The 26,538-nt window shown below is 33.9% G+C and overlaps 1 pseudogene; it reads right to left on the minus strand.

The window, feature by feature from the left end:
* Positions 1 to 18,470: 18,470 nt before the first annotated feature.
* Positions 18,471 to 19,449, minus strand: LOC141494960 (calponin-2 pseudogene; annotated as a pseudogene).
* Between the last annotated feature and the right edge of the window lie 7,089 nt (positions 19,450 to 26,538).

Genomic DNA, 26,538 nt, shown 5'->3' on the forward strand with positions numbered 1-26,538 from the left:
GAAATTTTTCTTGTTCAAAAACACTTAGATAATTTGTTTTATATGACTATGCCCATTTTATAAGGTTTTTTTTGTTTTTCCTAATGAGATTAGAGTAGGAGAGATATAAAGTAGATTATTATCCACTAAAAATGTTAAATAAAATAAATCATCTACATATTGTAAAATATACAAATCATTTTCATAAAACATCTGATTCTTAGTTTGCTTGTTCTTTATTTCCTGATAAACTTGAAGATTTAAGTATTAACCAGGGTCATTCACATAGAAGGTGTTTAATAAGTAATGATTAATTTGGAATTAAAGAAATGTATTATAAAACAACTGGAGCTGTCATGACCACATATCACGTACACTTCCTCTTCACATAATGATGTAAAATCTTGTAACTTGGAATCTAGTTGAATTATGGTAGAACAAAACATTATTGTAAAGCAATTTGTAACTTTAAGTAAATCTCACTTCTCTGTGTCGCTGTTTCCTCAAAGTGAAAGCATTGAATTATATAATCTCTAATTTCCCTTCTTATTGAAGATCTAAGATCATACAGTCTTATTTAAACTTAGGAGACTTGGGGTGTGATCCTGGATTTTTGATTTACTGTCTGAACGACCTCAAGCTAATCCTTTCATTGTCTTGACCCTCATTTTGCTCAAATCTAAATTAAAGGTATTGGAGTGAATGACCTCTAAGGTCTATTTTTTCAACTTCCTTTAAAAAAAATAATGAAAAAAATGATTCTGTGATACTATAAGAAAATCGGAAAATCTTTAGGTCTTTTCAAGGTCTTCAAAGTAATGTATTTGCTTCCCATTTTCCTGACCATTATTTGGAGAATGTTTGTATTGGAATATTGTGACTTGTAGATATCTTTTAAATTAAATTGGCCATGCTTAGCTCACTTTCTTATTTATATTTTTTGTTAATGAAGCCTGTCTTCATTTGCTTTTGCAAAAATTATTAGCTGCCTTCCAGTAGCTTAGCCATTCAGCCATATCCTATCTTATCTAATTGTTAAAAAATACTCTTTCAATGCTTCTAAGCACATTATTTACTGAGTGAAGCATACATTGGGATAAAACTACTGGTCAAAACTTATAGAAAAAAAAAAATTATTCCCTCCATGCTTCTTCCCCCAAACAATTTCTGAGGCAAAGTGAGTCCTTACTATTTGGTGAGTTAGAGTTTAAGCCTGAAAACTGGCAAAAAAAAGACATTCTCAGAAGGAATAAATAAGTGCATGAAAATGTTATGATTCTTAATGAGGAAAATATATTCTTCACATTCAATTTTTATTATCCCATTTAATATCAAAAAGGGGCACTTATAGAATTGAGAATAGGCATCTCACCAAAGTAAAATGTTATTAGTCAATCAAATGAGCATTTTTGATTTACCATCTCTGTTCTAAAAGTAGATTTTTTTCAGATAGTATAATCAGATAGAACAATAAACATTTATTAAGCAACTACTATGTGTTAACCACTGTGCTAGGGATCTCACTCCTCTGGGTCTACGTTTCCTCAAAGTGAAAACATTGAATTAGATGATCTTTAAGGTCCCTTCTATTGAAGACTAAGATCCTAGGGATGCAAAAAGAACCAAAGATAGACTGTCCTCAAGAAACTTACAATCTAATAAGAGTTAAAAATACAAATAAAATATACAAAGCAAAATATAGTTAGGATAAGTATAAAATAATTAACAATAGGAATTATGTGAGGTTGGAAACCATTTCTTTCTGAAAGTAGAAAGAGAAGGAAGAGCATTCTAGACTTGATAAATAGAGAAAATGTATGGAGTCTAGAGATATTGTCTTGTTTGTGGATCAGTAGGAAGCCAGTGCTACTGGATCAAAAAGAAATATATGGCAGTAAGTTTCAAGAACATTGGAGGGGATAAGATTATGAAGGGCTTTGAATATCAAGCAGAGTATTTTAGATTTGACCTTGGAGGCAACAAGAAGTCACTGTAGTTGTATGTGTGTCTGTGTTCTGTGTGTCCGTGTATCTGTCTGTGTCTGTGTGTTATAACTGGACCTGTACTTTAAGAAAAATCAGTATAGAGGTTGAATTAAACAGGGATTGGAGTGGGAATAGATTTGAAGAAAGCAGACCTGTAGGTTGTTTTAATAATCAAGAGGTGTTGGGATGAGGGCATGCACTAGGGCAGCAGTGTCAGCATAGAGAAGGGAGCATATTCAAGAGATGCTGCATGGGCTGATAGGTGGTGGAGTATGTAGAATATCAGCCCTAGAGTCAGGAGGTTCTGAGTTCAAAGCTAGAATCAGTCACTTATAGAATTACATAGCTGTGTGACCTTGGGAAAGTCACTAACCCCATATCCTTGCAAAAACCAAGAGAGAGAGAGAGAGAGAGAGAGAGAGAGAGAGAGAGAGAGAGAGAGATGCTTCAAAGGTAGAACTGATAAACACTGGCAGTTGATTGGATATGAAGAGTGTGTTGAGAGATAGTGAGGAATCCAGGAAACCTCCTAGGATGTGAGAATGAAGGACTAAGAATATGGTGATGGCCTAATACAGTAAAAGACAAAGAGGAAAACAAAAAGCCATTAAAGTAAAGATATCTATTTATGAACAACAAAGTCCAAGAACAAGAGATAGAAAGAGAAACTCCATTTAAAATAACTCTATACAGCATTAAATACTTGAGAATCCTAAAACAAACCCAGAAACTCTATGAACATAATTATAAAGCTCTCCTCACCCAAATAAAGTCAGATCAGATAACTGGAAAAATGTCAAATGATCATGGTTAAATCGAGCTATTATAATAAAAATGACAATTCTACCCTAATTGAATCATTTTTCAGCATCATACAAATCAATCTACCAAATAACTACTTTACCAAGTTAGAAAAAATATTAACAAAATTGAGCTGGAGGAACATAAAAAGCAAGAATAGCAAGTGAACTGATGAAAAACAAACTGTAAAGGAAGGTGCTCTAGTTCTATAAGATCTAAAACTAAACCATATAGCAGCAGTTATCAAAAAGAAAATGCAGTAAATGAGTATAGAAATCTACTATTTGTCAAACCCAAAGACATAAGCCTTTGGGATAAGAATTCACTATTTGATAAAAATTGTTGGGGAAAACTGGAAAATAGTATGGCAAAAACCAGGCCCACATAGATCCACATCTCATACCCTATACCAAAATAAGATCAAAATGGATACAGACATAAAGAGTGATACCATAGATAAATTAATAGACCAATACTCCATCTATTGGATCTATGGAAAAGGGATAAATTTATGACCAAACAAGAATTAGAGCACATTATAAACAGCAAAATGAATTATTTGGACTATATTAAATTGAAAAGTTTTTGACTAATCAAATCAATGCTACCATAATTAGAAGAAAAGTAGAAAGCTGGGAAACCAGGAGTTTTGATAAATTTATAAGGTCACAAGTAATTTCCCAATTGATAAATGGTCAAAGGATATGAACAGATAGTATAATCATATGAAAAAATGCTCCAAATCACTATCAATTAGTGAAATGCAAACTACAACAACCATGAGGTATCATCTAACTTCTATTAGACAAGCCAAGGTGAGAAAAAGGGAAGATGATCAATGTTGGAGAGGTTGTAGGAGGATTGGGACATTGATGCATTGCTGGTGGAGTTGTGGACAAATCCAACATTTCTGGAGAGCAATATGGAACTATGCCCAAAGAGTAATAAAACTGTTCATACCTTTTGACACAAAAATTCCAATTTTGCGATTATATCCAGAAGAAATTGTAAAAAAATAAGAAAAGTCCTACATGTTCCAAAACATTCATAGCAGCTCTTTTTTGTACTGGCAATGAATTGGAAATTGAAGGGATGCTCATCAATTGGGGAATGGCTAAACAAGTTTTGATACTTGAATACTATGGAATAGTATTGTTCTATAAGAAACAATAAATGGTCAAACTCTAGAGAAGCATTAAGGGATCTGATGCTGAGTGAAGGGAATAGAGCCAACAGAACAATGTACACATCAGCAACATTATGAGATGAGCAATCTTGATGAAAGTAACTGCTCTAGATATTCCAGAGAACTGGACCGGTAATGATCTATATTATATATCCAACCAGAAGAAGAAAAGCAAAACAAAACAAAACACACAGAAAAAAAGCACTTCTACTAAATGTGATGAACAACTTATGAAAATTTTCTCATATATCTTTTCCCCTTAATCCTAATTCCTCATGTCAAAAATTAATAATTTGTAAATATGTTTGACAAAATAAGTATGTAAAATGCTAACTGGAATATTTCCTACTGAGGGAAAGGGTGTGGGAAGGAAGGGTGGAGGGAAATTTTGGAACTTGGAAATATGCCTGTATAGATGTATGAAAATGAAAAAAAAAGAAAAGACAATGATTTTGATTTATGACATTCAATCCAAGATGATCTCTACCAGACATTCAATCCAAGAAGAGTGAAAGGCAGTTGGAGGTACAAGTTTAGGGGTAAGCAAAATGTTTGGTGTGGGATAAGTAGATTTGAAATTCATTAGCAAAATGATGGTTGCTAAATAATATGGAAATTAATGAGATCTCCAAATAATATAGTGGGAGAAGGAAAGAAAGTGTATGATCTCAGAAATATCTCTGATTGGAGGGTATGATTTTGAAGAAAAAACAATGAAGGAGTGGTCAAACTCTTAGGAAGAGAATCAGGAAAAATTAGTATCTTAAAATCCTAGAGAATATCAAAGAGGAGAGAGGTCAATGAAAGTGGGAATTGAGAAAAATCTATTGAATATATCAACTAAGAGATCATTAGTAATTTTTTAAAGAGGAACATTGTTTCAATTTTTGTTTGGAATAATGAGATGAAAAGGTAGATTTTTTTAAAGCTTAAGAGAAAAATGAGATGAGTTGTATTATCTACAAAGGACAGGAGAGATACTTGAAATTAGTAAATAAGAAAAGAAGAAATGATAAACAATGAATCAGACCTAATAAGCAAGCAATGTAGATAAAGATAAAAATGATATATATCATGATGACTAGGTGGTACAGTGGATAGAGCACCAGCCCTGGAGTCAAGAGTACATGAGTTCCAATCTGATCTCAGATACTTAATAATTTCCTAGCTGTGAACTTGAGCAAGACACTTAACCCCATTGCCTTTCAAAAACAAACAAACAAACAACCCAAAAAAATTATTATATATACAAGTTGGGATAAAGAAAAGGTAGTGGCACACGTGTATAGGAGAGATAAGTTAAACAAAAAGTAGAAAATCAAGAAGTTCTTAGCCAATTTAAGGTGTGAGAGATTATTTCCTAGTGAAGTAGAGATGAATCTAAATCGGCTCTGTGGAGGAGTATAAAAATCTACCCAATCACAGAATTTGATTGACCAAAAAAGATTGTAAATAATGCCAGTAGCATGACAGAATATCAAAGAAAATAATAGCATCTCAATAAATTGGAAAAATATTAAATTCATCTCTCAGAAAAATATTAAAAATCAGGACCATTGATACATCACAAGAATCTCTGAATTCAGCAACATTTGTTAAATAATAATTTCTTTTAAACTACTCATCTCTGTAGAACATATGATCAGTTTTCAATAATCAGTTAATCAATAAAAGTATTAAATATCTGCTAAGTTCCAAGTATTGGAATGATCTCTAGTCAAGCAGATAAATTAGAATAGAGTGAAACAATGAGAACTATCATTATTCATAGGGTGCTTCAAGCTTAAAATATGTTTAAAACCTTTATATAGCACATTTTTTTCTTATTCCAAATACTATATTTGGGATAACTCCTTTCCAAACATTAAAAAAGTCTAAAATTTACAAAACACATCCATATGTGTGTATATGTAATTATATATATGATATATATATATATATATATCCTTTTAATAGCATTTGTTAAGTGCCTACTATGTTAACCCAAGGAAAATATAAAGACATTTTTCTACTCAAGAAACCCATAGCTTAATGTAGGCAACATCATGTGAATATTAATATACATTGCAATATATACAGAATAAATTGGATATAATAATTAACAAAAGGAAAGAATCATTTTTAAGGGACATCTTTAAATGTATCTTGAAGTGAGAAGATGGATTAAAAAATTCTAGCTAACGGAAATAAGCAGTGAAAATGCTATTAGTAGAGAAATGAAACATCTTGTGTAAGGAACAAGAACCCTAGCATCACTGGATTAGAGTTTCTAGTAAAGTATCTGTAGAAATTATGTTATTCTGCTGAACTGCTTTGTTCTATCATTCTCATTTTCTAAGTAGTTCATAGTGACAAAAAAATGAACAAAAGTTGGGACAATTCACAACTAGTTAAGTTAGAAAATGGGATGAAGATAGATAGGAAACACTTGTTGCTATAATAATCACATGTAGAGGAAACAAATGGCCTTTGTTGCTTTTATGTTTTTATATTTATCAGTTAAGCCTCTTTGAAGCTTTCTTCATTTTTTAACACTGAGCATCGACAACTTTAGACTCTCAGTTTTCAGAAGGAAACTAAGGGATGAAAACTGAAAAGGAGAGCTGGAAATGAGCAAGCCCCATGACTATGTGGCTAATACACAATGACCTTATATCCTAGGACATTAAAGCAGAAAAAGTTAGACCCAGATTGCTGTGGTTCTATAGACAACTCTTGCATGTATATGAATTCTAACTACTCGAATGACCCCGAGGAAGTCCCTTCCTTTCTCTGAGGCCACTGCCTTATGTGAAAATAACAAGTCAACATATTGCTGATGCATTCTGTCTTATCTTTGTATTTTCACTTTGCCTAGAAAGAGTAATTCCGTCATATTGGATTTCAGACAGATGGGCAATGACATCAGATTTGGAATAGTAGGGGATTTTTAAGGTAAAAGGAGAAACATATTAGCACCTTGCTAATTGAAACTGTCATTCTGCCTCTCCAACTACACATAGAATCTGAAAATGCCCAGACTTGCTCTGCCTTTTAAATGGCAAGAATTCCCCTAAACAGTTTCCCTGAGTAAAGAGAAGGCAAAAAGGCATAACAGCTGTGTACCTGCTAGTGGAACTGACTTATTACCAAGAAGTTCAAGCTTCTCACCTCGATAGAATGAAAAAAGATCCCCTGAAGTTTACTGTGAGAGGGAAAACAAAAACAAACAAACCTGTGGACTTCCTGCTTAGGGCAACTGCAAGAAAACTGAACCTTCCTGCCACTAAGGGATGGACAACAGTAATCTAAGAAAGATCACATAGATAGTATATTTGACATGAGTTCACTGTTTTTATCTTACTTTGATTTACTTTCAATATTCTGATAAGTGTTTGGGACAATATGTTTTATAAGTGACCAAAGGAAGCACAAGGGGTGCTTACTGTGATGGAGATGGTAAGTCATATTCTCTCTGGTTTATCAACATCTACTTCTAAACAAACAGAAGAATCTATGACAGTGTTAATGGAAAGATAGAAACACAAAATTCACAATGACGGACTACTAAACTTGTAAGAAATTAGAGACATTGTTTTTGATGCCCTAGAGTAATTTCTGATGCTAAGTAGCAAACATGAAAGATGAGTGTTTGTTATTGAATAGGATCTGATCACAAGTACCAATCACACATCATCAGTCATATTTAAAATGATGGCGTATAATTAGATTAACTCTAAAATCCATTTTAATTCTGAACCTATGATTACATTTCAACTCTAGGAATCAAAACTTACAAAAATCCCATGAGGTGGATAATAAAAATGCTATTTCCTGTGTTTTATACATATAGAAGGGAAAGGTGAAAAATGAAGTGATTTATTCAAGGTCATATCACTGAAAGTTTCATAATTTAGCTCAAATCATCTGACTCTTAACCTCCTTGAAAAGTAATTAAAAAGAAAAACTTTTGAATCTTAAGAATTAATTTCAATGGGAATATTCAAGATATTTCCATAAACTCTTTGATTGAGCTATTCCCTTCCACTATATAGATGATTAACATTTGTGCCTTTCCATATCATTGTTCAGTTGTCCATATTCTTTTAAAAGTTTGCCATAGTGTTGAAGGTTTTTCTCTCCTCTTCCATCAGCAAAGTATCATTGGAGCCCTCTGATGCTATGAGACAAATGTTCAAAAGCAAAGGTTAATTAGTCTTTTCCCTCACAGAGGTTCTAATGTAACCAAAATAGTTTAAGAGTGGGTGACAGAAAACTAAATCCCATTGAATAAGTAGCCTGGTAGGAGCTATGGTTACTAGAGTTTGTGGGTAATTTTTTTCCAGGAAATATGTAAAGTTTTTGGCAAGCTCCAAACAGAATTTCAATAAAAAATTAATAATTTGTCATTGGTATTTTAAATTCATCTATAGATATTTTAAACCAATTTATTTGTCAAGTTTAAGCATTTCTGTCTTTCTTTACATTATCTTCCCACTATGTACTCATATCATTATCATGTATTTTTGCACTAGTTACTCCCTGTCAATCAATCAATAATCATAAATGAATAAATGGAGAATGTCTATTATGAAAAGTTTTTACATAAAATAATTATAGTGAAAATTAGTAAAGAGAGAGTTATCTGAGAAAAATCTTGGCAACAAAGTTGTCTAATACTCTCTATTTTTTTAATTTTTATTTTTTATTAAAGATATTATTTGAGTTTTACAATTTTCCCCCCAATTTTACTTCCATCCCCCCCACCCCCCCACAGAAAGCAATCTGTCAGTCTTTACTTTGTTTCCATGTCATACATTAGTCCATATAGAGTGTGATGAATTATATTCTTAAGGAAAAGACAAGAAGACTAAGAGGTAATAAGATCAGACAATAAGATATGTTTTTTTTCTAAATTAAAGGGAATAGTCCTTGAAATTTGTTCAAACTCCACAGCTCTGATTGTTGTCCTGAGTGAGTCCTTCAAGGTTGAACATCACCCCCATGTTGCTGTTAAGTGATAGAGTGTTTTTCTGGTTCTGCTCATCTCACTCAGCATCAATTCATGTAAATCCCTCCAGGCTTCCCTGAAATCCCATCCCTCATGGTTTCTAATAGAACAATAGTGTTCCATGACATACATATACCATAGTTTGCTAAGCCATTCCCCAACTGAAGGACATTTACTTGATTTCCAATTCTTTGCCACCACAAACAGGGCTGCTATAAATATTTTTGGACAAGTGATGTTTTTACCCTTTTTCACCATCTTTTCAGGGTATAGACCCAGTAGTGGTATTGCTGGGTCAAAGGGTATGCTCATTTTTGTTGGCCTTTGGGCATAGTTCCAAATTTCTCTCCAGAAAGGATAGATGAGTTCACAGCTCCACCAAAAGTATAATAGTGTCCCAGATTTCCCACAACCCTTCCAGCAATGATCATTATCCTTTCTGGTCATATTGGCCAATCTGAGAGGTGTGATGAGGTGGTACCTCAGAGAAGCTTTAATTTACATTTTTCTAATAATTAATGATTTAGAGCAATTTTCATATGGCTATGGATTGCTTTTATCTCCTCATCTGTAAATTGCCTTTGCATATTCTTTGACCATTTGTCAATTGGGGAATGGCTTTTTGTTTTAAAAATATGACTCAGTTCTCTATATATCTAAGAAATGAGTCCTTTGTCAGAATCATTAGTTGTAAAGATTATTTCCCAATTTATTAAATTTCTTTTGATCTTGGTTACAGTGGTTTTATCTGTGCAAAAGCTTTTTAATTTAATGCAATTGAAATCATCTAGTTGGTTTTTGGTGATGTTCTCCAACTCTTCCTTTGTCATAAACTGCTCCCCTTTCCATAGATCTGACAGGTAGACTAGTCCTTGATCTTCTAATTTGCTTATAGCTAATACTATCTTAAGGACAGCATCACATATTAGTTAAACAATATGACCGAGTCACCAAGATTACTTCAGGTTTTACCTCTTTCTTCTAGTATGGTGCAATCTCAAGCAATATTGAAATATGCATTTTGGAATACATAGTACAAAGTTATGGTTTAATCCATCATAGACTACCACAAATTCAGCTGTTAAATTTAAGAATCAAAATGGATGAAATGACTTAGACAGTTCATTCTGAGTTTCAGTCATAACAATAAGGAAACACTTTTTTTTTACCTTATGCTAAAGAGTGTCATTAAAATGTTCAAATCCAAACTATGAAGCCGTTATAGGCAACATAATAATGAGCTTGTCAGATGTTCTTTTTTATTACATATAGAATGAAGAAAGGGGTTTGTTGGATGGAAGATTAGAGTAGCTTTAGGAGAGGTCACAATGCTCATTATTTGGCGATTACAGTGTCTGTAAACATCAAGTAGTTGACTGAGGATTGCTACAACCATTTCATCATGGACTTGAAATTCCAGAAACAAAAGAAATGCTTTTCTCTTTCACATCACTTACCTCAATGATCATTTAAGCATAAAATTAGAGAAAGGAGGATAAAATCAAAGACATGTCAACTGCTAAATGCATGCTAATGAAATCACTACCTTCTGCATGCACTTTTTGCATAAAATTGTCTCTCGTTCTTAAAATAGCTTTCCCACTACAGTTCTTCTGACATTATTCTTTCATTAAATCATCACCTATTTAATTGTATCCTATTGATGGTAGCAATCTATTGATGCTCTATTTTCTTTTTTATCAAGTAAAAGGTCACATTAACTGAAACCTGCTATTAAGTAAATAGCAAAGAAATTGAAAGCAGTAATAAGAGTCTTCAACTATATGAACGAGGTTGATGATGGAATGAAGTTACAAATATAATTTTAAAAGAAGGTAATGAAATACAAAAATATTATATTAGTTTGAGAAAATATGACAAGTAAAATTCTATTGCATCATCAGTAAAAGTTATTCATTTTTTTGCCCCTTTCAAAAAAATTTTCATTTTGTGTCCAGTAGGGAAATTATTATTTTGTGATAAAGAATTGTTTAGATTTAAAATCAGAGTTTTAACTAGAAATTATTATAGCCATGAAAATTTACTTGGGTAAGGGACCATAGCATTTGTGCAAAAGACAGCTGAACAGAATTCATAGACTAATATAGTTCTCAAGAAAGTGGACAGTGTATTAAAGGGATCCTGGGGATTAACTTAAGGATAATTGTGCTTCTTGGCATCAATACTGGTAGACAACCAAGAGAAGAAGTAGTATATGAAAAATTGCTGTAGAATGAAATTCTCTCTCCTACTTCACAACTATTGATGTCCTATTGCAAAAGTCAGCTGTTTCCCTTTTGCTAAATACTTTCTCAAATTAGTGAACTATGTTGACATACCTCCATGTATCTGAAAAAAACAAAATTCCTAATTTTGTTAATAGATAAAAATTTTTTTGATAAAGCATAAAATTCACTCATGCTAACAATTCTGAAAAATATAGGTAAACCAGAATTATTTTCATGTATATCTATTGCCAAAGTTTAAGAGGGGAAAATACTGAAAATAAAGAGTAATTCAATAAAATTAATAAGTGGAAGAATTTCATATAAGATATAATAGATATACATACACATATATACATAAATATGTAAGTATGTAAATGAAATAAAACAAAAATTAAGATAGATAAGAAAACAAACCCAGACAAATTTCTACATATATGAAATGCATATTAAAAATAACAATAACATATCTAACTAAAGAATACTGAAATAAAATTTAGAAGGTTTTAGTGATTTTTTAAAAAACTGTGGATTTATGAAATAAAAACTGAAAATTCACGTGAATAAATAAACATATACATCTACAAATCTACATCTCTCTATGGGTATGTTTGTGTGTGTGTGTGTGTGTGTGTGTGTGTGTGTGTGTGTGTGTGTGTGTGTAATGTATATATTTTGCTACAACTAAAAATATAAATACAATCAGTGGAACAAATGTGCTCTGCTTCATACTTACAGACAGGGCTATTTGTATCTTCCCCTTGGGATTCTATTCATCCTAAAAGTTTGAGGGTCTATTTTCTATTATGCCATTGGCTCAAGTCCCAAAGACTGCATTCCCACTAATATTAGTTGGTAGTGACTAGTTCCCCAATACCACTTAACCATTTATCCTCAATTATTTTATAGGAAAAAAAAGATATTTACTTTTCATTTATATTTCAAGAACAAACTCTTTTCTCTTAAAAACTTAGGGAACTTGAAAGAGGAAACTTAAATCTACTTTAGTTTATACATAATGATGATCTCACCAGCATCTTTTTACAACTACAATTGGAATGGATCCTTAAGATTTCTGGAGGCTTGTAAACAGCTCATACTTTCCCTTTAAATTAAAAAGAAAAAAAAAAGATCATATGACCTTGACTTGGAGAAGATCCCCAAGGTCTTTCTCCTTATTGTATAATCTTTCACAATCAACAAAATTTTCAAGCATTTAGAAGAGGTAAAAGAATGAGTTGAAAGGAATTAGACTAAGTAAGCCAGGGCTTTTTGAAACGCCTTTACTTTTTTCTTTAGTCAATTAAAAAAAAAGCAAAAAGTAAACTTCCCTTAAACATGCTTTTAGCAAATCAGAATCTGTTATAGAATGTCTTCTCATTTCCTACAGTCCTTCCAAGGCACTTCCTTTCTACCTAGAGGTAGGTTGAAGGCAGTTTAAGCTAAAATTTTCAATGTGAGAATTCATACCTTGGCAATCTGGAAAGGACTACAAATCAGGATTTTCTTCATCCTTCTATAAATTTTCAAAACATGAAAAAGTATTAGAGAAAATATTAAGAAAGTCAATTAAATTGAAAAATATTCCAGAGGTATTTGAATGGGCAGGGGGCAGTGCACAGATCACTGTTAAACATTCACCAGTATATTTGGCTGGTGCAATAAGATTGCACATCAATATAATTTTCTTGAATGCAAGGAATTAAAGCAAGATGATCATTATATATTTTTCAATTCCCTATTTCAAAGGTATAGTTTAAAAAATTATTGTCATTTAACTAAATAAGGGATCTCATAATGCTACTGCTTTAATGCCTTCATGTTTCTGTGATTAAGCAAGTGCCCAGTTTGCAATGTAATAAACAACAAATATGGAATGTGAAACCAGATCTTCTCATTCTAAAGGCTAAACTCCTTTGCTTATACAGTATTGCTTTGAACAATGACCAATCTGAGTCAGTGTCAGAGATGCAAAGATAATTCAACATGAGAAAAAGAAATTCAAATAAATCATCATAAATAAATTAAAATTTCACAAGATATAATCTATAGCTATAGAGACAGAAAAAATATTTTAACAAAAAATGTTAAGACTAAAGAGACTCAAAAGAATATATTAAATATTATTGTATACACATATATGGAATGAAATAACTTCTAAGGTTTCCCAAATGCTAATATTTGATATATAAACTACATATTATTATATTACTGTTTAGTGTTATAGTTATATATAAAATACACATTATATATTATATAATTATATAATGTACCATGAATAGCATTATCATTGCTTACTATTGGAAAATTCTAAAAACTTCCCATCAAATTCTGGAAGAAAGGGGAAAGGTCATCTGCCCACTATTATTAGAAACATTGAAATAAATTAAATGATAACACTATGCTGAGAAAGAAATTAAAGACCTAAATTTTGAAAAAAGGGATATCATTATCTCTATATACTGATGACATATTCATTTGCTTATATAAACCTAGAGAATCAGAAAGGAAATTAAGAAAATATATAACTTTATTAAAATAATACTTTATACAAAATTAATCCACAAACATAAACTGCCTTTCTGCATAGCAATAACAAGATCCATGATTTAATACCAGAAGGAGATGTTAAATTGAAAATAGCTATTAAATATATAAAATGAGGTTTAGAGAAGATGAGGTTTAGAAAAGTTATTTTCTCAGGCTCATATAGTAGGTAAATATCAAAAACAAGATTCTAATTGAGTTCTTTCTCTGAATCATGTTCAAAAAGGGAATTCGATGCATCTTGACAGTCATTAAAATATTTCTTTTCACATGTTTGGTTTAGTTATACATGTTTAAACTAAATTGGACTGCTTTCTGTAGGGGAAGAGGGAAGGGAAGAAGGGAAAGAGAAAAATATGAATTTCAAAAACTTACAAAAATAATTATTGAAAACTATTTTTGCATGCAGTTGGGAAAATAAATTATTTTAAAATTTTTTTCTCCTCAAAATGCAAATAATAATAGTGCCTATCTCACAGAATTGAGGCCAAGATTAAGTGATAACAACATTTAAAACACTTTGCAATTTTAAAAACCATTGCATATGCATAAATATTAGTTCATTGTTGTTTCTCAGAACACATATTGTCAGAGGTGTTTGAAAATGATGAAGATGAAAAGAAGTATTTAAAAATTATAATGATTCATATTTATTCTATAAAAATAATTAAGGCAGCTAGATGACAAAATGGATAGAGCACTGACCTTGGAGTCAGGAGTTCAAATCTGGCCCCAGATACTTGCCACTTACTAGCCATATAATATTGGGTAAGTCACTTAGCACTGATTGATTCTCATCCAGGCCACCTTCAGTTGTCCTGATTCAGAGATAGCTCTGAAGGAGAAAATGAGACTGGTGACTTAGCACAGCATCCCACTACTCAAATCCAATTCATGTGCTTGTCATGGCATCACCTCCTTGATCTCATAGTCTTCTTCACTAATAAAGGGCAAATATCATCATCATGAAAATATTCAAGACTATTGACACAAAAAAATGGTACATCCTTTTAGAAAAGCAACATGGAACAAGTTCCCTTTAGATACAAAGAAAATTTCACAAAATATCACAAACCAATTAAAAATACATTTGAGGGGGCAGCTAGGTGGTACAATGGATAGAGCATCAGCCCTTGAGACAGGAGGACCTGAGTTCAAAATTCAACCTCAGACACTTAATAATTGCCTAGGTGTGCAACCTTGGGCAAGTCACTTTAACCCTATTTCCTTAAATGAATAAAGAAAATTTAAAAATACACTCAAAATTTCCTTAAAAACAATCAGGTATAAAAGTTTTCATCAATGAGCTATAATTTTTTAAAAGCTGGTTTCTTCTTATAACTGAAAAGTAAGATACTTCCTTTTGTAAAATTTCTCAGCTTTTGTACTTAGACAGCTCATGTATAATTTCACACACCAAACAGATTCACTGACTATAGGACAAATAATTTGAATAGCTAAATTGGATCTATTTACATGTTCATGGAAGAACATTCCCATATTCATGAACTCTGAAATCTCTATCTTATCAGAGTCTTTTGTCATAATACAACTTCTTCTGCCTTGCACCCTCTAATTCTTTTCTTCATTTTAATCATGACTTTCAATCCCTCATCATACCCCCATTCTTTCCCAGTTCAGCCATTCTGCATTAGCTATACACTTCTCCTTTCCCCTGTCTTGAGTCTTGACAAACCAGCTTAACTCTCCACTATTCTCTCAAATCTTTTGCTCCCTTATGATAGCACAGATCAAGTCCTGTCAGTTCTCAACAGTGGATTTTTCCATTGCTTTGCTCCTTGCATTTACTCAAAAAGATGGAGAAAATGTTGTTTCATTTATTTTTTTAACTGTTATTCCACTAATCACAATTTACCCAAATTTTTAAAATTGTTTTAACCTTATAGAGTTTCTTCACTCTCAAATCTTTTAGCTGAGAAGTTTGCTTCATTTTTCTCTGAAAATCAAAGATAAAGCAATTTTCAAGAACTCCCTACTCTCATCTCATATCACTTTTCAACCTTTACTGGCCAATCTTCTCTGTCCTCTTTGCTGGATTTTCATCCAAATCTTTCCTTTTATCATTGGGTGCTCCCCCCTTAAGTTTTTTTTTTGTTGGGGACCCTCATCAATTGATATACAATTTATCTTGATAATCTAATCAATTCCCAACCATTTGACCATTCTACCTTTGAAGGTAGATTTTTTTTTCTAACCCTATTCTCTTTCCTGACTTCCATTTCAAACAACCAAGTGCTTATTAGACATCTCAAATGAGATATCCTGTAGACATGTTTAATTCAACATGTCAAAAGCCAAACACATCATTCCTACATAATCCCCTTTCTAATTTCTTCATTTCTATGGAGGGTACAACCATTCTCTCAGGCACCCATGCTCTAAGTCTAGGTGTTTTTCCAATCTACTCTTTCTTGGTACCTCATCAATCATATCCAATATTCTACAAGATCTTATCAATTCTATCTTTTCAAGATCTTCTGAATGTGTTCCTTTCTTCTCTCGGACACTAAAACTACTATAGTAAGGCTCTCATTATCTCAACTCTGGGCTATTGTAGTACCTGCAGGTTAGTTTAGTTGACAGGAGTCACTCCCCATAATAGTCTATTCACATTCAGATGCCAGTAATTTTCCTAAAGTACAAATCTGAAAATGTCACCCCTTACTCACTTTCCATGCTTTCAGGAAATCCCAGTAACTCCCTATTGTCTAGCAGCTATTATGAAATCAAATAAAACCACATTCCTTTGGGACACACATTAACTTGAAAAAGTAGAAATTAACATTATGTACATTTATTTGTATTTATATTCCCATTATTAAATACTTTCCAATTATAGTTTTCCTGGTTCTGGCTATACTGGGACTTTTGTGGTTTTCTGGGAAAAGCTTGAAGCTTCTGTCCTACAAGATCAGTTTGACTTTCTTCAGTTTGACTTTCAAAGTCCTTAAATTATTTACTTCTTCCCCCTTTTCTATTTCCCTTATACCTTCACACACACACACACACACACACACACACACACACACACACAGTGACAGACACTGTCCTCCTTTTCTTCAAATGAGACCCTCTATATCATCACTGTACTGCATTTTCACCAACTCTCCCCCAGCATGAAACTCTTTCAGTCTTCAACATTTTTTGAGATTAATAGCACCAGGACAGCAAACAAAGAACACTTTCTTTTAATACTACCAGATGTCATTCAGTCAGAAAAGGTGATTTCAATTCATTGTAGAACTCTCAAAATAATCTTCTCCTGTTTTGTGGGCTTCGGTTCCCAGTTAACCATGTTTAATCTATCTTTCCTAGTGTGTAAATATTTTTCTTTTGTAGAGAAAATAGAACCAAGATAAGAGTTTAGAAATTCTACTTTGGGTCCCTTGTCCATTATAATTTTCCCATACACTCTGGACAGTAGTCTTATCTCTTTCTTGTTCCATCTCTGGCTCCCAACATAGTTTTAAAAGGCTCTCATTGTTATTATCACTATTTCTCACAAAAATTCATTCTCAGCATCAGTGCATCTAACATTCTTAAAGGACCATATTACTGTTATGCATTTGTCCTAAAAAAATATGCCTTTGCTTCTTTCTTCTTTTTTGAGTTGTTTACGGAAATCAAACTTATTCAATAAATTCCTAGTTCTTCCAAACTAACGTCTTTCTTTTCATTTCTTAAACAAGGAATGCATTTATTGCTTCTATTTTCACATCACTATTTCACATTATTTCCAGGTCCTTCTCCCAGGCCCAAGGGTTGATGGGAAGACTCTCCCAGGAAAGCCCCCTGTCCCAGGCTAACCTGGCCCAGTCCAGCAAGGCCACTGTGCAGTGTCCAAGAAGGAAGGCAGCTGATCCATTCTGAAAAGGGGGTTTTGTCAGGTGGGGTAAGGATGGTGGAGGGACCCAGGAAAGTCAAATTCTGGACTGTGATGGGGCTCAGAGAGAGAGGGCTGGAGCTGCTAACTTCCCCCTTTAGAAATAAAAATAGCTTCTTTTTTTGAGTCTTTCTTTTTGTATTAATTTAAAATCAGACTGTGGTCCCTTACTATGTTAAGGTTTCAGATGGAAGGAGAGATTGGAGCTCACTTGGAAAGGAGAGGAGAAAGGAAGCTTCCACTCTTGCCCCTCCTCCCCTATAAAGAATGTTCTTTTTCAACATCTTTTGTAGGAGGTGAGGAAACCACAAGCCAACCTCATAAGCAGGAAAAGGGAAGCTCATCTCCAACAGGAAACTCTACTGTGACCCTGTCTTCCACCTCTTCACCCAGTCTTCACTCAAGGGCTCAGGCCCAACCCAAAAGGGGTTGGGGAAGAGATGGAGAGACAATGAGAATTGGTCCAGGGCAAGGCTATGGATGGGAGGGGATGGGAAGATTCTTACTTCACAATCCCCCAACCCCATAGACACCCTTTTGAGAAGCCCTCAGCTGAAGAGAGAAGGATAGAGGGGTGAAGAAGACTCCTTCCCCATCTACCCTGACTTCCAGGCCTGAAAAACTTGACTCTCTTCAGCCTCCTTTACTCAGGAGATGAGACACTCAAACACAGAGAACTGTAGAACATCATCAATATTGGAAGGCAGACCTCAAACAGCCAGTTCTGGCCTCCTCATCTGACAAATAGAAAAGCTGAGGCTTGTCCAAGGCCACAGGGTGAGTCAAAGAGAGAGTTCAGATAGGAACAAAATTTCCCAAGATAAGACAAAAATCAGAGAGCAGAAGGGGGTGATGATAATGAAAGGGGTTGGATAAGGGAGGGGAGGGGAACATGGGAGGGCCCTCGGCCTCAATACCCTTCCTCTTCCCTATAATAGTGGTACTCAGGGGGCTCCGCAGAGCTAGGGCTGTCACCTGGCCCCATCCCTGGCCCATCTCTGGTGGGACCTTGGGGACAGTATTTGGGATCATAGATCTGTCGCCCCAGCCCGAACACCTGCCCACTTTGGTTGGCACCTTGGGTGTAACCCATCTGCAGAGACATGGAGGTGTTATCACACTTGTCTGTGCCCATCTTGGTGTCATAGATATGTCGCCTGGTACCTGGGGCTGTCATGCCAACCTGACTGGCACATTTGTTGGTCCCCATCTGCAAGCTGATAGTTGAGTGGTCCATTGGGGCCAGGATCTGGTGCTTAGGGTCATACGGGTGTCTTCAGGTACCATAGGCTGTCATACCTGACTGGCTGGCACATTTATTGGTGCCCATCTGGAGGCCAATAACACACTGCCCGGCCTTCAATTTGGCATCATCAAAGTTTTGTTCTTGTTTCTCTGAGTACTTGACCCTAATGTCCACACCACTCTGTAGTTTGTCTTGGCCTTGCCAGCCAGAGCCAGAAGTGATACTTGAACCTGAGTCATATTTCCACTTTCAAAGAGGTCATTGGCTTCAAAGAGATGCACAGGGTTCATGCCATAGTTAACCATGGCCTTGATGAAATTGGAGAGATTTTCCAGCTGGTGCCATTTCTGTTGTGAGCGATTAATCTTGGGCACAGAGCCAGGCTGTAATTTGTTCATGAGAGTGCATAGGATGATGCCATCTTTGAGTCCCTTCTGGAAGTCTGGCCAATGCTGAGTTATGTGAGACCCTCGATCCAGCCCTTCAACTCACCTTCCACTTGTGGATCGTACTTGGAGTGGAGTCGGTTCTTGACTTCGGTGGACAGGCCGTAGGACGGGCCCTTGTTGAACTGAGTGGAGCTCATGGCGTGGTCGGGGAGGCCTGGGGCGGCTGGACGGGACCGAGCCCAAACTAACATCTTTAAACATTTTTCTTCCATCATCATTTGGGTAACAGGCTTTCACTGTGCTAGTAGCATGTTTGAAAAGACATGTTTCCTTCCTGAGACTAAAAGAGACAGTGTTTTTGTGCATAAGATAAAAAAAGTAGAGGAACTAAAGCTAAGCCTAGATTCTACTCTCCCTATCTTTTAGGGCACAACTGTGATAGACAGGTTTAGTAAAGGGAAAGCTTGAGCCTAATTAAAAACTATCCATATGAAAAGGAAAGGGCCCTAAACGAAACATTACACATGAAAATTGTTAGGTATCCAAATATGAAAATGACAAGTCTTTGCTTTAGATGCATTCTTCCAGAATAGCCTATACTGTCCTGGGGGAAAGTAGCAAAAATGATCTGAATGAGCAACACAGAGATTGACTTTGATCAGAGGTTCTTTACCTGATGTTTTCTATGGAGCCTGATTCCAATGATATAGTCTAGGTTCTCTATTAGAATAAGATAGGCTACTCATTGGCCTGTCAACAGTTGATAGAAAGGAAAGGAAATGCACATTCAGCCAAGATAGACAATGGGGCTATCTGAGAGATCCAGTCAGTTAGATGACACAGAGTATAAAATGCATGACTTGAAGGCAGGAAGATCTGAGTTCAACTCTGGCCTTGGATACTTACTATTTTTACAAGTCACATAACTTCTATTTGACTAAGTTTTCTCAACTGTAAAAAGGGGATAATAATGGTTGCTTATATTTTAGGGATTTGTGAGGATCAAATGATATGATAAGCACAGTAGCTGCCTGGAAAATAGAAAACACTAAACAAATGTCATTTATTTATTTATTATCTACAACTTCAGATAAAATGATTCCTCTTTTTTCTGTTCATCTATGTGAACAGAAAAATAAAGGAATGTGTAATTATATAAATGATCTTTTAATTTTATGTGTCTAAATTTAGAATAGAACTAGAAATTAAAAAAAACAAAACAAGTTCTCAGAGTCATTTATCATGATACTGTAAACTTAACCATCAAGGTTTTCTGTTCATTTGTTTGCTTACTTTGCATTGTTTTGTTTTTGTGGTAAGTACAAAAGTCCTGAATCTATTTTTCTTGCAATCTCTGGAACCAGTTTGAGTATGCTGTCAGAATCCTTGTTGAGTTGGCTTCCTAATGGATTTATAATGCCTGTTTGGTAGAAGATTAAAGGTAAAAGAGGAAGGTAAAAATATGATTGACTGTTCTGTCTTATTTGATTTCTTTTGAATAATTAATTTTGTTGTTTTTTGTGAGGCAAATGGGTTTAAAATAACTTGTCCAAGGTCTCACAGCTAAGTAAATATTAAATGTCTGAGGCCAGATTTGAACTCAGGTCCTCTTGACCCCAGGGCCAGATCTTTATCCACTGCACCACCAAAATGCCCTAACTTTTGAATAATTTGATGTTTTGCATTATGAATCCTAAGGGATTCAGTAATACATAGTCAATGAATGTAATAATGAATTAAAGGAAGCTCAGTAGGATGGAGATGAAAGTCAAGATTTGATTGGTTAAGCCACACACAAAGCTTAATGCAATGTGAAAGGGCAATACCACATACAAAGGGGAGGAGAAATAAAGAAGCTGTGGGATTCACTTATCTTAGAACCCAGCTTCCTACTAATGCCAAATGATTCTTTCACCAGGTGAGAAGGAGGACTTGTTTGATAGCATGCAGCTTTGACTACTGAATAGTTCTGTCAGGCAAAGGACCCTATGTCCCCAAGAAGTTATTATCTTGTTAATTTCATTCTTAAACAATCTTGTTTTGTAGAATTTTCTACCACTGGATTCTATCAATTCTTTTTTGCTGAAATCGTTGCCATCTATTCTTTCAAAACTGATAGTATAAATCAGTTAATGTCCAGATTTCCTCTCCTCATCATTCAATAATCCCTTCCTTCCAAGAATCCTGTTATTTCCTACAGCCTATTGCTTCAGTGAAACCTTAACTGATAAGTTCAGTTGCCATAATAATTTCCTTTCTCTGAATTTGTATTGCAGACAAATTCAGTACCCATGTTTTCAGGCCTAAATTGAACAGAACTGGATGTTTTATTTCAAATTGCTCAGCAAGATTAAAAGATTCTTTAGGAAAAGGCTCATCTATTCCACTTTTTTTCTTCCTAAAAACAGTCAATAAGACCATTCTCAGAATATCCACTCAATAAATAATTCTTAATCAAATACATGATTTACAAAGCTAATGAAAATTGATGAAGTCATGTGGCTTAAATAATCACTAACAGCTCTTTTTCTCCCCTTTTTATAATATAGGTATGTGGACTTCTGTGTTATTTGAAGCATTGCTTTATTTTACATTTTAAACCTTTGAATAACTTGTATGAAAGTAATATAGACTCTATCAGTGTTTACATTTGAAATTGACATCAAATTTTGTCATTATTAAATATTTCCACATCTTTGCTTGAACATAGATTTTAATTGGTAATGATGGATATTGAATTCATATTAAATTAGTATTAAATGTTCATCTAGGGCGGCTAGATGGCACAGTGGATAGAGCACCAGCCCTGGAGTCAGGAGTTCCTGAGTTCAAATCTGGCCTCAGACATGTATAATTACCTAGCTGTGTGGCCTTGGGCAAGTCACTTAACCCCATTGCCTTGTAAAAAAAAACAACTAAAAAAATGTTAATCTGTTTTATAATTGAAAATGAATGCCAAGTTACTGCTAATTGATGTTTCTAATTGGGATGGGAAGGGGAAAGAGAGATGAATTGGGCAGATAACCTATAAATTTCCTTCTGTGTGTAAGATAAGACACAATAAGAGAAATGAGGCACAACTATTAAATACAAAATTAAACAAGGAACAAAAAAAGTCAATAAACATTTTAAGTGCCATCTTACAAACCATGTACTAAACCAAGTGATGAAATATACAACTTAATAGGAAATCATCTCTGTGGAAATATGGACTAGCTTAAATCTCCTCTTTAAACATTATTCTAGTCAAATTGAACTACAAGATATTCCTCGCACCTGATATTCTGTCTATATTCTCTTTGCATTTGCAAAAGCTAAAAATGTTTTCCTCCTGTGAATTAGTTTGTTCTTATATTAGAGAAGAGGCATGGGGTAGGGAATATCTGAGTTCAAATCCAACCTCAAAAACATACTATGTGACCCTTCTCATTATCAATTTGCTCAACTATAAAGTGTGGATTATAACAGTGGCTACCTCATAGAATTGTTGTGAGGATCAAATGAGATTTTTGGAAATTAGTTATCACAGTCTGGGATGTACTAGGCACTACAAAAATGCTTTTTTCCTTTCTATTTCTAACATCTATCTCCAATAATCATTGGTTTCCTTAAAGGATTAGCTTCACTTTCATGTCCTCATTGAAATTTCACTTGAAACTCTACTCTGTCCTCTCAATTTCCTAGGATTGTTTCCTCAAATTGTATTCTACCTATTTGTTACCATGTTTTATCATTTCAGTACAATATATAAGACTTTTAAAGGCAGAAATTTTTTTATTTCTTATTCACTCTAAGTAGCAGTGTTGTCTATTTCATCTTAGGTGCTAAACAAACCTCTGTTAAATAGAATGTTATTTAAATTATATTGTCTAAGTTATTTCAATTTCAAATCCATGCCTTTAGCCATATCCATATCCTTATCTATACCTTCATCTACATCTAAATCCATATATCTATATCTTTATCATATTTATATATGAATATTTATATGGAGAGATATCTATGTATTTTATATATCTATATAGATTTAGAGACCATATTTAATATCACTATCATATATGTACATATAAGTACATATATAAACAAATATGTTTATATATGTATGTAACATATGTGTGTTTATGTGTTTATTTACATGTACAAGTATGCAACTATTTATCTATACAACAATATAAACATGAATATGCATGGGGATGATAAGGGAGACAAAAATCATCCCACCATAAATAAACTATTGAAAGAATAAAGCTTAATCACAAGAAAGGAAGATAACTCAATAATTTGAGGAGGGCGATCTAGGAAAAGAGGTATGTCTATGTCATGTTCTGGAGTACAAGTCAATAATATAAATAAAGGAATAATTCATTTTTAGTGAAGATAAACTTTAAGGATGATACAAAATATTAGAGATAGAGAAAAAAGAAAACATTTTAAGCCCACTAATGAGTATATGTGAGTGCATATAAAACTATGGTTTTTCATAAGATTTGAATTTTGATCTAAATGTCTATATTGTTAAGAAAAATTATTTTGATTATGCATTAAATATTCTCTTTTCAATCAGTGCTCATGTGTTTTTGCATGATATTATAATGTGACTATGTAAAATGGAATTGAAATAATTATCTGCAATTAAATTTATACTAATTACTGGCATTTATCAGATTACTAATGAGCCATGTGAAAAAGATTATATACCCCATGTAATTTTCTGGGACTGTAATTGCTTCTTTGGAGAATATGTGCTAAGAACAGCCTGAGACTTTGGAGAGTAGGGGGAGGCATGAATGAGACATATGTCATTAGCCTTTTAACCTTTCCCAGTCAGTTCCATAATTCTATTTTGCATAGAACAGAATACCCAAATATTGAGGATTAAGAATAGTTTCCATACCACAGATTAAATCAAATATTTTTTTCCAATTCTAGAAATACTATTCTGAGTATTATTTGTATCAGTCAGGGAAATAGGAAAAAGACTAGGCTTAAAATGGTATCACAAGCCTGAAACTAGTTGAATTGGAAGATTCAGAAGGAGAGGGAATTCAAAGAATAGATGCGTTAATATTTTTTTTTAGTTTTTTTTTCAAGGCAATGGGGTTAAGTGGCTTGCTCAAGGCAACACAACACGGTAATTATTAAGTGTCCGAGGCCAGATTTGAACTCAGGTACTCCTGACTCCAGAGCCGGTGCTCTATACACTGCGCCACCTAGCCACCCCGATGCATTAGTTTTTACTAACCTGTGAGAAGGTTGAGATGGGAAAATGTTTTATAGCCATTTTCTGAAGTTGGCACCTGAAAGAGTTTTGTCACTATAAATTAAGAAAACTGACTTCCCAAAGAAGAGAAAGAGATGTAGCGCTCTCTTAAAATATTATATGTCAACTGAAGACTGTAACTGAGGTTAAGTTAGAAGTTGAACACTAGTAGAAGCAACTACAGACCTTTCCTAAAGGGATGATGTAATTCCTCCCTCTCCACAGTATTAGTGTTCATTGAAATATTCGAGTAACAGAGCTATTGCTCTTCCCTGTGAGAGAAAAGTTTATTAACTAAGTATCCCCAGTGAATAAAGGACTAAATATTAGGTGACCCTTGAAATAGCTAAAAACTGACTGATGGGCAGCTAGGTGGTAGAATGAATAGAGCACTGTCCCTGGAATTAGGAGTACCTGAGACCAAATCCCATCTCAGACACTTAATCATTGCCTAACTGCATGACCTTGGACAAGTCACTTAATCCCATTGCCTTAAATAAATTTTAATAAATAATGGAAAAAATTGACTGAGAGGAGACATGCTAAGATGACCAGAAGATATTAATAGCTTAGAAGCATTAGAGGCATATTTTAGTCTCCTCTTGTGTCTTTAGTCTCCTCTTAGCTCATAGGTTCTCCATGTATGCCATTTGTGGGATATTTACAAAGACCTACTTTTTCTACTGGAGGCAAGAGAAAGAGAAGTCTAGGCTTATGAGGAACAAAAGTTATGTTGTTGATTTTGTTACTATATTATTATATTAAATGTCTTTGTGATGAACTGTGAATCTTCTAACTAGTAAATGTATGCCCATTCATAGATATTTTATTTATAAGCAAAGTTTGGAAAATGGGATATATCATGAATATATGACTGGAAACTCTGAAGAAGAGGATCTTAGATATTATAAATGAGTTCATGTCTATTTCCTCTAAATCAAATTCAGGAAACAGAAGGACTTTCTAGGAGAATCTATTTAATGTACCTAGGTATGGCTGGTATACATCATCGATCCCAGTCAAGAGACTGGGACTAAAATGCTATTTATCTTTAACTTTATGCTTAAACATGTGTTCTTTCTTATATAAACTGTCACTTCTAGTTAGCTTCTTCCATTATTGCTACTTTGAATTCTTTTTCTTTCCTTTGTTCCATATCTGGGAAGGAATCCAAAAATCTTTTTCACTTTTAAAATCCATTGTCTTTTAGTTGTGCTCAGAAAAAGAAATATGAAGCTCACAGGCACAGGAACCACTACACTTCTGGGAGTTAGGTACTAAACTTCCTTCTCATTCAGGGTGTGCCTTCTATGGAACTTTAAGGTATTATAAAGTCTTTGCCTAAGAGCCAGATGGATTCCATCCAACTTGCCAATTTCATTATCATTCTTTTTAATCTCTCCTTGAAATTAGCATCAGAATATAGAAATACAAAAATAAGAATTTCAGGAGTATCATGTAGCAGTGGGTAAGACACTTTCTCTCCTTGAGATATAATGTCCATTTATATAAGATGAAGAAATGAAAGCACAAAAGTATAGTTAATGAAACTTACCTCTCTTCTCAAATTAGAGGACGAGATTAGTAAGGAATAGGCATAAATATGGTAATCTATAGCCACTGGATCAGATGATTTTGAGAAATCATTTTGATTTACCACAGGGCATATCTGAGGAGGAGGAAATAGGAGAGGAGTTAGAAAGACTCTAATCTACTTATTGGGAAAGAAGGAATGAGCAAAGGACTAAAAAAAAGTGGAAGCACTAGATTCTGAGGGCATAAAAACTCAGGAAAATGATCATTATCCTATAGATAAAAGGAAAAGGGAAAGACTGGCAGAAGAAGATAAAAGGAAGGGCATTCCAAGAATCCTGCTTTGCTGTATCCTCCAGTGTTCAAGGAGTCTTCATGGCAAGTGACTTAGAATAGTAGAGTCTCAGAGCTTCCCTATGGATAGCACAAATAAGTAATCAAACCTATAGTGATTTAATGATTATTGGATATTGGTAAGAGACAGGTCATCTAC

The sequence above is a fragment of the Macrotis lagotis genome, chromosome 8, assembly GCF_037893015.1.
Source record: "Macrotis lagotis isolate mMagLag1 chromosome 8, bilby.v1.9.chrom.fasta, whole genome shotgun sequence".
NCBI lineage: Eukaryota > Metazoa > Chordata > Mammalia > Peramelemorphia > Peramelidae > Macrotis > Macrotis lagotis.